General features: G+C 36.2%; 1 protein-coding gene across 6 annotated transcripts in view; it reads left to right on the top strand.

Annotated features, from left to right (window-relative positions):
• The window catches only part of TFDP2 (transcription factor Dp-2), a 188,677-nt gene that overhangs the window by 1,348 nt on the left and 171,436 nt on the right, over positions 1–15,893 (top strand). The gene's annotated exons all lie outside the window — the stretch shown is intronic.

The raw sequence follows: 15,893 nt of genomic DNA, 5'->3' as shown, positions 1-15,893 counted from the left end.
TCTTCTTTCCCCTTTCTCCCCTAAATCTTAGTTCTGTGTATTTTCATTTGACTTCGATAGCCTAATTTTTTCTGGGCCACTCTTCTTTTCTCTTAATGGTTTGAAATTATCTTCACCTAGTAAATAAAGTTACTCATCTGTACTCTTTACAGTGTAATCCTGACCCAGTCTGTGTTCAAAATTAAATGTAAAATAATTTGGTGATTATTTTGATTTGACATTGCATGTTTTTCCATTTCTTTGGTTAGCTTGTAATTTAGCTAAAGCTTTATCATTATCCTATTACTGTAATAAGTCTTTAATAGTAGTGCCCATTCTCAAGTAACACCAGGAGAAAAATCAAATGCCTAGACCCTGGATTCTATCATCCTTGTGTCCTGGCTCTGGATGCTTTTGTTATTTATTAGAACATCTTGTGCCTGAAACTAGAGTCTAGTCTACTGGCAGACATGGTGTCTGTAGCACTGTTCTGGCCGTACAGTGCAGTTTCGGCAATGTGGCACCTATATTTAATAAAGCTCAACACTTAATTAAACTTACTTTTGAGTTCTCTTTATTTCTAGTTGTTTAAGAGGGAAAGCAGAATTTTCAAGTGTGTAATACTTCATATTACCATTGTGTGATCATGTAACTTTCTCCCCAACTCTTTTTAAATGTGTAGTCCGACTGGCACTTTCAAGTTTTTCCCTTGCAGCCAAAAATCTTAACTGAGCTGTGTGCTCACAATACGACTTGAAATTGGATGTACAGATGTTTATCCTTAATGTGAGAAGCATTTGTGGGTGAAAATTATACAGTAAAAGATACCCAAAAGATTCAAAGATTGTTTTTTATAATTCGGAATTGAAATGTCAATGTACATTTGCTTTTTTTAAAAAACATGATAAAAAGACTGGCTTTGTTTTCTTGCTGTCGATAATTTATGTTTTATAAAAACTGCATGATATTTACATTGCACCACAGCATTTTAAAGCCCTTTTAGATATTTGAAAGTTTTTAGAACATGGTGAGGAAACAGACTAAGCAAAAATTAAATTCATGGCAAAGGTAGTAAATGAGAACCTAAGTATTCTGACTTCTAGTCTGTTGTTTGTCTGTCAGTCTTAACAGTTAACCCAGAACAGATGATAAAAAGGGAGAGTTTAAAATGAAGTTTTAAAAGCAGAGCAGGGAAATTTCTAATTTGGGCATTATACTGCATATTGAGTAGTACATCAGCATCTTATTTTTTATCTTTAAACTTAAGTATGTTTCTTTTGAAGTTTAAATAATAAGCCATGCTATGTAAGAATCTACTCACGGTTTACATTGTCACTTGGCAAGTTTTACTTCATTTTTTTTCTGACTTTGTCATCATAGTTTAGACTCTTATTGCAAAATGTATCATAATGGATCTCAGGAGAAACTAGAAAGCATAGAGTTGAGTTTTTAGATCATAGAATTGTAAGTTTTAATGAATTTTAAAGATTATTATATATACTTGCCTTTTCAGACTTGAATCCTTTCCGTTTTGATCTGAGACATCTTACTGTAGGGGTGGGACATGAATGGATTTAAAAGTAGATTTGCGAACATACAGGATGCAAAATTATATGCATTTGTGTATTTTTCTGGAGAGAAGGTTCAGTTACCTAGTTCTCTAGTTTCTGAGGCATAGGTACTTGGACATATGGTATTTGGGTATGATTTCCTTTACAGAACCAGAAGTTCCATCCTCACTGGTTCTAGTTCTGTCTCTTCCGTTAAGTGGGTTTTCAAATATTTGAAGATACTTATTATATTCCATTAATTCTTTCTTTTCTAGATGAAATATTCCCAGTCTTTAACCTCTTCTAATGATTTTATTGTTTTGATTCGAGGCTTCTTGCATTACTGATGGCTTATTTGTGGATTTTTTCAGTTCATCCATACTCTTCTTCAAAGTGTGGTACCCACAGATATTAACCAGTAGAGAAGACCATAAGTTACCTCTCTGATTTTAAAACATGTACTTTAAGATTAAGAGTAGATATGCTTCTTTGGCAACCACATTGCACTGTTAGTTCATAATCATGTCCTGGCTAAGAAGACAAACACTGGAGCTAGCCTGCCTGAGTTTAAATCCTAGCTCTATAGCTTATCAGCTGGGGGACCTTGAGTAAATTATGTGAACATTTTTTGGGCCACAGTTTTCTCATCTGTAAAATGGGGCTTATAATAGTACCTGTGTCATAAGATTGTTAAAAGGAATAATTGAACACATACTACGTAAAGCATTTAGAATGGCCCCTGGCTTTTAAGTGCTGTATACATTACCCATTATTACTGATTTTGTAGTCAGCTAAAATTCTTGAGTTGTTTTGTCTATGTTCTCCCAATTCTTCAATAGAGTTTTTTTTTGGTAGGACTTTATATTTATCCATATTAAATTTTATCTTGTCAGATTGGTTCCATTCTATTGACTTAAAAAAATGATTTGGTCATATGATAAATATGGGCTTGTTTATTTCTCCATAGATTTGATAAACTATAAACTTGATGATGCTGACATTGCCTTCATGCAAATCTTATTAAAATGTTGACTAGGCAGGGCTAAGAACAGAGTTTTGCTCTGCTAGAGACCGCTTTTAAGGTTGTTAAAAAAAAATTATTAAATTCTTTGGCTAAGTTGTTCAGACAGTTAGAAATCCAGCTAATTTGGCATTATTCACCTCACATATTTCCAGGTTTTCATGAGAAATATTGCCTTCCTGAAACCCAGATAATTTTATGTACTTCATTTAAAAAAAAATCTCACTTGATAATTTTATATACTTCATTTAAAAATCCTATCAGTTCAGTAACTGTCAGGAAAAGAGCAGTAATCTGTCATTATTTGTCCTTAATTAACCACTATACTGGACAGCATACATATACAGTAGTGCATGTTGGTTACCACCTTTCCCATGTTCACAAACTTATCTCAGTTATGATTCTAGAATCCTGGCTAGAATTACTTCAGGTTAAGTTCAAGAAGGTTGACAGGGTCATCTTTCTCCATTTTTTTTTCTCCCTGAAGTAGGCTCCATGCCTAGTGTGGAGCCAAAAATGGGGCTCAATCTTATGACCCTGAGATCAAGACCTGAGCTGAGATGAAAAGTCAGATGCTTAACTGACCAAGCCACCGAGGCACCCCTCTCCTTTTTCTGAATAGCAGTACTGCATATCCTGTCTTTAGTCTTATGGCAGCCTCTTCTGCTTGCCATAGTTTTGAACAGTTGCCAGCAGCTGGGTGGAAATTTCATCTGGAGCTGCATACGTTGTTGAAGGTTTGCTTGGAACAGTTAGGAATTCTCTCTCATCTTCTCATTCATATTGAGCTTTGGTTTTCATTAATTCATTGATTAATTTTATTAAATGCCCCTTTTACACAGAATATCTGTGTTTCTTTCACCCCATGTAATCTGAGAGAATTTTTCTTAATAGAGATGCCTGAAGCAGAAAGGTAATCCACATCTATTTCTCTCCATTCCTACTGTTGTTAACCATAGTCTGGGCCTCCCTCCTTTCTTCTCTGAACTATAGTAATAGCTTCCTATGGACCATCGTTCTAATCTTTTTCTGTCTCTAATGCTTAAGCATTACAGCCAGAGTCATCTTTGTTTTTAAAATGCGTGGATTTCTTTAAAATCTTTTCCTCCCCATTGGAATAATCTGTAGTGATCTAATTAGATTTTTAATTTTCAGTGCTTTCCAACTCCCTTAGTTTTTCTGTTTACTGTCCTTTTAAATTCAAGCTCCTTACTCCCCCTCCCCTTTTTAACCTTCCTTATTCTTAGGGATGATTCGAACCATCAGCCAGATAAGCCTGGAGAGATGGTAACTCCCCACCAGCTGGTCTTTTGTGAGTCACTCAGCAGACAGATATGGAGTGCTTACTATCTTACAGGCACTCTGTGAGGCACTGAGTTGACAAAGGAACATGACGTAACCTCAGTCCTTCAAGAATTCTAAGTGCAGGGAGGGGCGCCTGGGTGGCTCAGTCAGTTAAGCGTCCCACTCTTTTTTTTTTTTAATTTTTTTTTTAAAGATTTTATTTATTCATTCGACAGAGAGAGAGACAGCCAGCGAGAGAGGGAACACAAGCAGGGGGAGTGGGAGAGGAAGAAGCAGGCTCATAGCGGAGGAGCCTGATGTGGGGCTCGATCCCAGAACGCCAGGATCATGCCCTGAGCCGAAGGCAGACACTTAACGACTGAGCCACCCAGGCGCCCCTAAGCATCCCACTCTTGATTTCGGCTCAGATTGTAATCTCAGGTTTGTGAGATCCAGTTGGTGTGGGGCTCTGTGCTGGGCGTGGAGCCTGTTTAAGATTCTCTCTCTCCCTCTCTCTCTGCCTCTCCCCCCTTACCCTCCCCTCACCCCACCCTAGCTTAAGCGTTCTCTCTCTGAAAAAAAAAGAATTCTAAGTGCAGGGAAAGATAGAATAGAGGAAAGTGAATAGAGGAAAGTATTTGGAGAACCAGAAATCTTTTTTTTTTTAAACACTCAAAAACATAATAATTTTTAACAGATTCTATTTTACTTTAAAAAGAGCTGAGTATGTTGTTACTGAAGAATGAGTTTGTTAAAGTGACCAATTCAGTCCTAGTTAGGTTAAATCAAATTGTAAAATAGCAGACCTATAAATGTGGAAAAATAGTAGGTATTTCAAAACTGCCAACATAAAGTGTTTAATCAAAACCAGAAGCAGAAGGGGTTGGGGGGATGGGCAAAAAGCTGTGAAGGGGTTGGAGGTACAGGCCTCTAGTTGTGGAATGAATAAGTCATGGGAACGAAGGTACAGCATAGGCAGTATGGTCAGTGGAACTCTAAGAGTGTCATATGGTGACAGATGGTAGCTACACTGGTGGGGAGCATAGCATAGCATAGAGAGATATTAGGTCACTGTGTTGTACACCTGACACTGATGTAACATTGTGTGTCAACTATACTTCAATAAAAAGATAAATAAAAATAAAAATTAGCAATAAGTAAAAGCAGAAAAGTGCTTATATAAACCTATTCCCACATTCTCAGAGGCTCCGTCTTCTGAAGGAGACAATGAGATGCTGCCTTCAAAAAAACCAAAAAAACAAAATACTGGAAGCACTAACTTCTCTTTTATAGTTCACTCAGGAGTGGACACTTAAAAAATCAGTTTGTTAAGGTTTTCCTCACAGCATCCTTGAAATTGTGGTGGTAATATAAAACTGCCTGTGAAAGAGAAGGATTTATAAAATGCTATTCAAAGGAGAGAAAGGTGATGAGGATAAGCAGTTGCACTCAGAACACAGACATCTAACAAATGGAGGTCAATAAAGTGACTTTTAGGTTAGTGAGTATTTGGAAATAAGTAATTTGCAGATAAGTAATTCTGCACTAATAATACATTTTTAGCGATAAAAATCTTTGTAAGTAGAAAATTTTGTGAGAGTAATGATTATGTATTTTTACATTGGACAAATCTGTATTTATAGGCAACAAGAGTATATTACCTGTGCAGGGATTCCAAGAAACATAAACTGAAAATCGTTGTGAAAAATTCCATCATTATGTATGAAAAGCAGTAAAATTTTTACTGATGTTAACATTCCTACTAAACTTGCCATTAAATTCATACTATCCCAGACATACTGTATCACAGTTGCTAAAGTATTCTCTCTTCCTGAATTGAGTTATTTTCTTTTATTGTTACTGTATCAGAGCCAGTGGTATTCTTCGCATAATAAGGACTATTAGATACTACAACTCGGAGAAAGATCTGTTTCGAGTTACTAGTTTTGTAGGCTAGTTGAAGTTATGCTCTAGGGAAAGAGTTCAAAACAATTGAATTTCCTCTCGACATAAGTGACATAAAATAAGTTTCAAGAAACTGAAATGCTAAAAAAACATGTGAAATTCATATTAAGGAAAGGACTTTTTAGAAGGGGGTCACTACAAACAAAACACTTCTTCCTCATAACAAATTCCAAGAGATATGTGAGAGAGATCGTAGTAAGTAAAGAAAATAAGAGATTTAATTAATATAAGCAGCTCATTGAAAAAAATGAAATCCTATTTTTAAGGCCATTCCTCCATAATCTGCAAAATCTCAAAGACCACGATATATTTTCTAGGATTAAGTAAGAAGATCAAGATCCATGGTCTGAATATTTTGTATTCATTATGAATTTATAATGGCTTACTTTATCCAACACCTAATATGTGATAAGGATCTCAGTTAATTCTCCCCCAAAGTGTATGAGGTCGGTTTAATGTCTTTCATTTTACAGATAAGGACACAAGTCACTTTACTGGGATCAGAAAGGCAGTAGTGGCAGAGCTGGGGCTGAACCAGGAATCTGTATGACTCTAGTGCTAGACACTTCACTATATTGCCTTGCTAAAATACTGTCTTAGGACTTGAACATTCATGCAAGAACCCAGCAATCTTTATAGCTTCTTCCTAGTTGGTCTTTTCAGTATAGTTTCTGTTTTTTCTAGAGTGTTGTAAATTCATCCAAATATAAGTGAGTGAGTGACTTGCAAATTAGCCATTGTTTTTGACTGATCATCCTTTCACTGCGTCCCTGTTTACTAATTTAAAAAACAGACAGTTTTTGTGTAATATATGTGGTATCTTAAATTCAGCTGTATTTCAGTTAATTGGTTAAATCATGATTACAAGCTATGTGAATCTGTTATACTGACGGGTTCACTGAATAAAACTAAGTACATACTTAGATAAGGCATTAACCTAACTTTGTAATACAAACAATTTTATTTTATTGTAAGGTCTATGTTATGTGTCATGTGTCCTTTTGAATTGTTCAAAAATTAAATATATGTAGGCTAAAGGAAAAATGGATATAATGAAATGATGTAAAATCTTAATGTTGGGATGAGAAAAGAGAAAAAGACTAAAAGTGTTTCCAGAAAGTAAGAAGAATAAAAATATAATTGCAAATAATAGTGGCAGTGTTCATCACTAGTCACAGAGCAGGAGTACCGTGTATTTCATAGTCATGGATGTGGTGGCCAATTCAGTTTATGTCTGGGAAATTGAACAGGCAATGAGAAAATACGTGTATTTAAAAGTAAGATTGATAGGGGCGCCTGGGTGGCTCAGTCATTGAGCGTCTGCCTTCGGCTCAGGGCGTGATCCCGGCGTTATGGGATCGAGCCCCACATCAGGCTCCTCCGCTATGAGCCTGCTTCTTCCTCTCCCACTCCCCCTGCTTGTGCTCCCTCTCTCGCTGGCTGTCTCTCTCTCTCTCAAATAAATAAAATCTTTAAAAAAAAAAAATAAAAAAAAATAAAAGTAAGATTGATAGTACATATCTTCTTCAAAGTAGAATATATAGACAAAAGGATTTTTTTTTTTTTGCTTTTTGCTTTTAACTCTGGGCGTATATTGAAGCATTCTGGCAAACTGCTGAACGGAACTCAGATTGGCTATCTATGTATCTCTGTTTTGAAACGCTCTGACTTATTTAGTACTACTCCTGTTCCTGTAAAATTCACTCCAGTATTTCACCTTGGAAAGAAACAGTTTGACTCAGATTGGCCTTCAGTGAAAACAGAAAACTATTATATTAATTTGACTTATTTTAACAGAAAATTTATTCTGATTATTTTTTTTATCATCTTAACTACCTCAAGGGTAGGATAATCCTCAGCCCATCATTTAGCTGTTTATTAGGCTTCCTAGAACAATAGGCAGAATATGAAGCAATTTTTCATGTTGTGACTAAAGCAATTTTGAAGAATTTTATGCAGTTAATCTACATGTATTTTAAGTAACCAGTTTGTGTTTAGTAATATTTTTATGTCCAGTATTGGAAGTTCTCACAGTTTATATTTTCTAGTGCGTACTATGTGTAAATCTTACTGCATCTGATATTCCCCATTAAGACACTTCCAATTTTTCTACTCTTTGTCTTAAGAGTGTGCTTTAGGAGATCAGGTGGGTAAGGATGAGGAAGTCAAGTAGGCCAGTTGTGCTTTCTGGATTTTTCTGGGCTTAGGGTCTCAGGTTAGTCTTTGATTTCTAGTATTAATATTTGGCTGTTATCAGTTTTAAAATTTTCTAAAAAAAAGTCTTTCTTCATATTTTTAGTCCCATTCTCCAGAATTAAACTCATGTTTTTAAAAATCTACCACTAATAAAAAGTGGTAGTTTTTTAAAATCCCAAAGATTTTCACTAACTAAATAACAGCTATGTAACCAGCACCCTAGATCTGGAAACAGACCGTTACCAGCACTGTAGTATCCCTTTGCAGTCATGAACTCCTCTTCTAGGGAACTGTCCTAACTTTCAAGAGCATGGATTCGTAAATAACACTAACCACATCTACTTTTAGTTCTTTTGATGGTTATCACTCTTAATGGTATAATTATTGCTCTGTTTCTTTAAAAAAACTTTTTATTCTGAACTAATTTAAGACCTACAAGAAAGTTGTAAAAGTTATACGGAAAGTTTAATTATGTCCCTCAGTCCATTTCCCCTAATGTTAACACTTTATATAATTGTAGTATAATTACTAAGAGCAAGAAACTAACATTGGTACAATATTATTAGCTAAACTACAGACCATATTTGAATTTCATCAGTGTTTTCACTAATGACATTTTCTGGTCCATTATCCTATCCAGGTTCCCACATTGCATTTAGTTATTATTTCTGTGTAGTCTTCTCTGTTGTCTGACAGTCTTCACTTTTTCTTTGTTGCATGTCTTTGACATTTTTGAAGAGTACTGATTGCATATTTTTCAGAATGTCTTCTGTTTGTGTTTGTCCATTGTTGTCTCATGGAAGTGCAGTTATGCATTTTTGGTAAAAATACCACAAAGAATGATGTCTTTCTTTCACAGAACATCATATCAAGGGGTTCATCATGTCAATATATTTTATCATTAGTAATGTTTACTTGGTACTTGGTTAAATTAATGGATGCCTGGCTTCATTTTTTTTACATCCAGATCTCTAATCCTTTGGATTTTATTCTTGTGTATGGAGTGAGATATGGCTCGAATTTTATCTTTTTCAAAATGGCTGCCTAGCACTTTTTATTAAAAAGTTCATCTTTTTAACTGGTACAGAAAAGCATTTGAGGGAATTCAACACTCTTTCATGACAAAAACACTCGACAAACTAAGAACAGAACAAAGCTACCTCAACTTAATAAAGGCCATATATGGAAACCCACAGCTAACGTCGTGCTCAGTGGTGAAAGACTAAAAGCTTTTCTTCTAGAGGCACCTGGTGGCTCAGTCAGTTGGGCATCAGACTCTTGATTTCGGCTTGGGTCATGGTCTCAGGATCATGGAATTGAGCCCCACATGGGCTCTGTGCTAGGTGGAGAGTCTGCCTGGGATTCTTTCCCTCTGACCCTCCCCCTGTGCACTCCCGTGTGTGCTCTCTCTCTCTCTCTCAAATAAATAAATCTTAAAAATAATAAAAGTTTTTCTTTTAAGTTCAGGTATAAGACAGGGATGTCTGCATTTACCACTTCTATTTATTTTTTTTATTTTTTATTTTTTTTTAAGATTTTATGTATTTGACAGAGAGAGATACAGCGAGAGAGGGAACACAAGCAGGGGAAGTGGGAGAGGAAGAAGCAGGCCTCCCGCCAAGTAGGGAGCCTGATGTGGGGCTCGATCCCAGGACCCTGCGATCATGACCTGAGCCAAAAGCAGACGCTTAACGACTGAGCCACCCAGGCGCCCTACCATTTCTATTTAACACAGTACTGGAATTCCTAGCTAGAGCAATTAGGCAAGAGAAAGAAATAAAAGCCATCTAAATTGGAAAAAAGAAGCAAAATGATCTCTATTTATAGACAATAAGATCTTAATATGTAGAAAATCCTAAAGATTTTGCATACAAAAAGCTGTTACAACTGATAAATTCAGCAGAGTTGCAGGATAAAAAATCAACACACAAAAATCAGTTGGATTTCTGTACATTAACACAGTGAATAATTCTAAAAGGAAATTAAGAAAATTTCATTTAGGATAGCATGAAAAAGAATGAAATACTTAGTACAGTGGTACACTGAAAGCTACAAAACATTGCTGAAAGAAATTAAAGACACAAATGGACAACCTGGTCATGATTTGGAAAACTTAATATTGTTAAAATACACAAAATGATGTACACATTCAGTGCAATCCTTATCAAAATCCTGATGATTTTTTTTATGGAAATAGAAAAATCCATCCTCAAATTCATAGAGAATCTCGAGGGACTCTAAATAGCCGAAACAGCCTTGAAAGAGAACAAAGCTAGAGGACTCACCCTTCTCAATTTCAGTACTTATTGCAAAGCTTCAGTAATCAAACAGTTAATCAGTGGTATATAAAGTCCAGAGTAAACCCTTGGATATATGGGCAAATGATTTTCAACAAGGGCGTCAAGACCCTTAATGGGGAAATGACAGCCTTTTCAACAAATGATGTTGGGGAAACTGGATATCCACATGAAAAAGAATGAACTTGGACCTTACTTTATACCATACACAAAAATTAACTCAAAATGAATCAAAGACCTAGATTTAAGAGTTAAAAACTACAAAACTTGTAGAAGAAAAGGTAGGGAATAAACTTCATGACATTGGATTTGACAAAGATTTCTTGGTCCTGGGGCACCGAGGTGGTGCAGTTTAAGCATCTGATTTTTGGTTATGCTTCAGGTCAGGCTCTCAGGATTGTGAAATTGAGCCCCACATGGGGTCTGCGCTCAGTGTGAAGTCTGCTTGAGATTCTTTCTCCTTCTCCGTCTGCCCCTCCTCCTCTCTCTCTCAAATAAATAAATAAATCTTAAAAAAAAAAAAAGATTCTTGAACCTGATACCAAAAGCACAAGTACCAAAAGTAAAAATAGGTAAATTGGACTACATCAGAATTTAAAACTTCTCTGCATCAAAAGATACCATCAACAGATTGAAAGGACAACCTGTGGAATGGAAGAAAATATTTGTAAATCATATGTCTCTTAAGGAGTTAATTCTAGAATATATAAAGAAATTCTACCAAAAAACAAACAACCTGATTGAAAAATGAATAAAGGACTTGAATAGACATTTCTCCAAAGAAGATATACAAGTAGCCAACCAGCAAATGAAAGCATGCTCAATATCACTAATTATTAGGAAAATGCAAATCAAAACCACAAGGAGATATCACCTCACATTTTTTTTTAGGATGGCACCTATCAAAAAAAAAAAAAGAAAATAAAAAGTGTGGTGAGGATGTGGGGAAATTGGACCCTTGTACACTGTGTTGGTGGGAACATAAAATGGAACACCTACCATGGAAAACAGTTTGGAAGTTCCTCAGAAAATTAAAAATGAAATTACCCTATGTTTCAGCAATTCCACTTCTGGGTATATATTCAAAAGAAAGTGGAGTTTTGGGGTGCCTGGGTGGCTCAGTCGGTTAAGCGTCTGACTCTTGGTTTTGGCTCAGGTCATGATCTTAGGGTCATGAGATCAAGCCCTGCTTCGGGCTCTGCACTCAGGGCAGAGTCTGCTTGAGATTCTCTATCCCCCCCCCCCCCCCGCTCACACACATGCACACACACACACACACTCTCTCTCTCAGATAAGTAAAATCTTAGAAAAAGTAGAGTCTTGAGGTGTTTGTGTACCCATGTTTACAAAAGGTGGAAGCAACCTACGTGACCATCAACAGATGAATGGATAAGCAAAATGTGGCATATACATGCAATGAAATATTACTCAGACTTAAAAAAGGAAGAAAGTTCTGACACACACTGTAACATGGACGAACCCTGAGGACATTATGCTAAGTGAAATAAGCCAGTTACAGGCAGATAAATACTGTATGATTCTACTTATGTTCTACTTAAAGTAGTCAGAATCATAGAGACAGTAGAATGGTGGTTGTCAGGAGCTGGGAGGATGGGAGTATGTGGAGTAATTGTTTAATGGTTATGGAGTTTGTTTTTCAAGATGAAAAGAGTTCTGGAGATTGGTTTGCGTGAAATGTGAATGTACTTGATGCTGCTGAACTCTACACTAAAAAATGGTTAAGATACTAAATTTTAGGGGTGCCTTACTAGCTCAATGGGTGGAGCGTGCAACTTTTTAAGTAGGCTCCACACTAAGTGGGGTCCCAACATGGAACTTGAACTCACAACCCCAAGATCAAGACCTGAGCCAAGATCAGGAGTCAGATGCTTAACTGATTGAGCTACCCAGGCACCCCAAGCATGCAGCTGTTGATCTCAGGGCCATGAGTTCAAGCCCCAGGTTGGGCATGGAGCCTACATAAGAAAAAAAAAAAAGATAAGTAAATTTTATGTCATGTGTATTTTACCACAATTTAAAAAGTCATCTGAAAAAAAGTCCACCTTTACTCAGGGAGATGTCACCTTTGTCATATACAAAATTTTCATACATATTTGGGTCTATTTCTGGACTTTCTATATACTATGTCACTGATCCTATTAGTCTATTCATGCATCTGTACCACAGTGGGTTTTTTTGGTTTGTTTTTTATTAAAGATTTTATTTATTTATTCAACAGACAGCGAGAGAGGGAACACAAGCAGGGGGAGTGGGAGAGGGAGAAGCAGGCTTCCCACCGAGCAGGGAACCCACCGAGCAGGGAGCCCAACACAGGGCTTGATCCCAGGACCCAGGGATCATGACCTAAGCCGAAGGCAGACGCTTAACGACCGAGCCATCGAGGCGCCCCCACAGTGTTTTAATTACAGAAGCTATATAGTATTCTTAATGTCTGGTAAGGCTGTTCTCTCTTCATATTTTTTCAGTACTTTCTTAGTTATTCTTGCATGTTTGTTTTCCATTATCAACTTTATTTTGTTTAGTGTAGTTTTTTTTAAGCAGGCTCCACACCCAGTGTGGGGCTTGAACTCAAGACCCTGAAGTCAAAAGGTGCACACTCTACGGATTGAGTCAGCGAGGCACCCCTCCATATCATCTTTAGTATCAACTTGGCGAACTTCATAAAATGGCTTGTTAGTATTTTTATTGGGATTACATTGAATGTATAAAGTTAGGGAGAATTTAAATCTTTATAATGTTCAGTTGTCTTACCGAAGAACAGGATATATCTTTCCATTGTTTATGTCTTTACTGTCTTTTAGGAGTTTTTAAAAATTTCCTCAAGTAGGTTTTTTTTTTAAAGAGCTTTGTTGAGATATAATTTACATATCATAAAATTCACCTTTTAAAGTATACAGTTCAGTCATCTTTCATGTATTCACAGATAGTGCAACAATCACCACTACCTAATTCCAAAACATTTTCATCACCCCAAGAAGAAATGATGTACCCATTAACAGTCACTCTCCATCCCCTTTTCTCTCCTGTCCCTGGCAACAAATCTACTTTGTTTCTATGGATATAAAATACTCTGAATATTTCATATAGATGGAATCATGCAACACGTGGCCTTTTGTGACTGGCGTCTTGCACCTAGCATAATATCTTCTAGGGTTTTACATGCTGTAACATGTTATCAGTGCTCCACCCCCTTTTTATTGCCAAATAGTACTCCATTGTGAGAATATACCACATTGTGTTTATAAATTCATCAGTTGGTGGACATTTGGGTTTGTTTACACTTTTTGGCTATTATAATAATGCTGCTATGACTATTCATGTACAGGCTTTGTGTAGACAGATGTTTTCAGTTCATACCTAAAACTCATGTAAGTTTTATACATTTCTTGTAATTTATTCTTAAGTATTTCATTTTTGCTGTTGGGTTGTCTTTACCATTATAATCCTCCTAGTACTTAATGACTTTTGTTTTTCTGTATTGTTGTGTTGTTGTTGCTATACATAAGTTAAATTCAGCTGTAATTTAACATTGGTTCTATTCTTGCCTGGTTTTGGTGTAGAGGTTATGCTGACCTCAGCAAATGAGGCATTGTTTAGAAGAGAATTCTTTGGAAGACAATGTGTATTCTTTCATTTGGGGGACAGGTTTCCAAATATGTCTCTTAGATCAAACTTAATAATTGTGTTGATGAAATTTTATATATCCTTACTGACTTTCCTTTTTTGTCATCATTGCTGGAGATATGTGTTAAAATCTTCTTGTATAATTGTTGATTTCTGTCTCTCTTGTGCATTTGTCATTTTTTGCCTTAACATTTGTAAACTATGTTATAAAATACTTTCAAATTTAGAATATTTGTCTTCCTGCTAAAAGAACCTTTAATCATTATATCCTCTCTATCCTCTGTAATGCTCTTACGATAAAGACCATTTGTCTAGTTATAGAGTCACATTGTCTTTCTGTTTTCATTCAGTTACTTTCTCTGAAAGTATGCTTTTGATATGTCTCTTGCAAAGAGCAGTTGGATTTTGTTTTGCTTTTTGTTGTTTAGTTAAAATTAAACCTGATGTGTCAGTCTTTTAACTAATGAGTTTGTTTATGCATTTGCATTTCTTTTTACTACCTATGTATACTGCTTTTTCTGTGCTGCTTGTTTTTAAAATTTATTTATTTATTTTTAGAGGTGGGGAGGAGCAGAGGGAGAGGGAGAATCTCGAGCAGACTCCCTGCTGAGAGCTGAGACCCATGCAGGGCTCGACCCCACGACCTCCAGACCATGACCTTAGCTGAAATGAAGAGTCAGACACCCAACTGACTGAGCCTCCCAGATGCCCCTTTTTCTGTGCTGCTTCTGTTCTTTCCTGCATGCTTTTGATTATTCTTTTATACTTTCAGTGGTTGTCTTTATATTTTTAGTGAGTATATTTAATTTAACACAGTATTTCCTAAACAACACCAGGCCTGTAGAATTCTTTAATTGTGATCAAGCTTTTCCCTTCTTGTATTATTTTTGTCCAGGTTGTACTTCCTTCTGTTCCCCCCCCCCATTTTTCATCTTTTAAAATTAGTATATCTGATGTACAGATGATGTTCATTTATATATTTCTTTTTTATTCTTTTGTTCCTCTTTCTTGAGTTTCTTTTGCATTTTCAGTTTAGTTTCCATTTTCCTGAAGTATGTTTTTTGGATCTCTTTATTGAATGTCTACAAAGGTAAATCCATGGAAGATGTGTTTATTTCTTTTTTTTTTTTAAGATTTTATTTATTTATTTGACAGAGATAGAGACAGCCAGTGAGAGAGGGAACACAAGCAGGGGGAGTGGGAGAGGAAGAAGCAGGTTCCCAGCGGAAGAGCCCGATGTGGGGCTCGATCCCAGAACGCCGGGATCATGCCCTGAGCCGAAGGCAGACGCTTAACGACTGCGCCACCCAGGCACCCTAATGTGTTTATTTCACCCTTATTTTTGAAAAATAGTTTAAAATTCTAGCTTGCTATTATCTTCCCTTACTTGGCACCTTAAAGATCTACTTCACAGTATTTTTGCTTTTAATGTTGTTGGGAAGTCTTCTGGAGTCTAGTTGTCATTCCTTTGTAGGTTATCTGTTTTTCTCTGATTTTTCTCCATTTTTTTTTATTGTGGTAAAGTACACATAACAAAGTTTACTATCTTAGCCATTTTAAGTGTACAGTTCAGGGTTATGTACATTCATACTGTTTTGCTACTGTCACCACCGTCTCCAGAACTCTGTTCATCTTGAAAAACTGAAACTCTGTTCTCATTAAACAGTATCTCCCTCTTCTCCCCTCTCCTTAGCCCCTGACAACCTCCATTCTACTTTCTATGATTTTGACTACTTTAAGTTGTCATGTAAGTCCTGTAAGTAGAATTATACAGTATATGTCTTTTTGTAACTGGCTTATTTCACTTGCTGTGGTGTCTTAAAGGTTCATCCATGTTGTAGCATGTGACAGAATTTCCTTCTTTTTAAAAGCTAAGTAATATTCCATCGTAGCGATATGCCACATTTTGCATGCCCATTTATCTGTTGATGAACGCTTTGGTTACTTCCACATTTT

This window comes from Ursus americanus, chromosome 20 (assembly GCF_024610735.1).
Source record: "Ursus americanus isolate L20-20 chromosome 20, mUrsAme1.1.p, whole genome shotgun sequence".
NCBI classification, from domain to species: Eukaryota; Metazoa; Chordata; class Mammalia; order Carnivora; family Ursidae; genus Ursus; species Ursus americanus.
The sequence above is the reverse complement of the archived record's forward strand: the minus strand, read 5'-3'. Positions and strand labels throughout refer to the sequence as shown.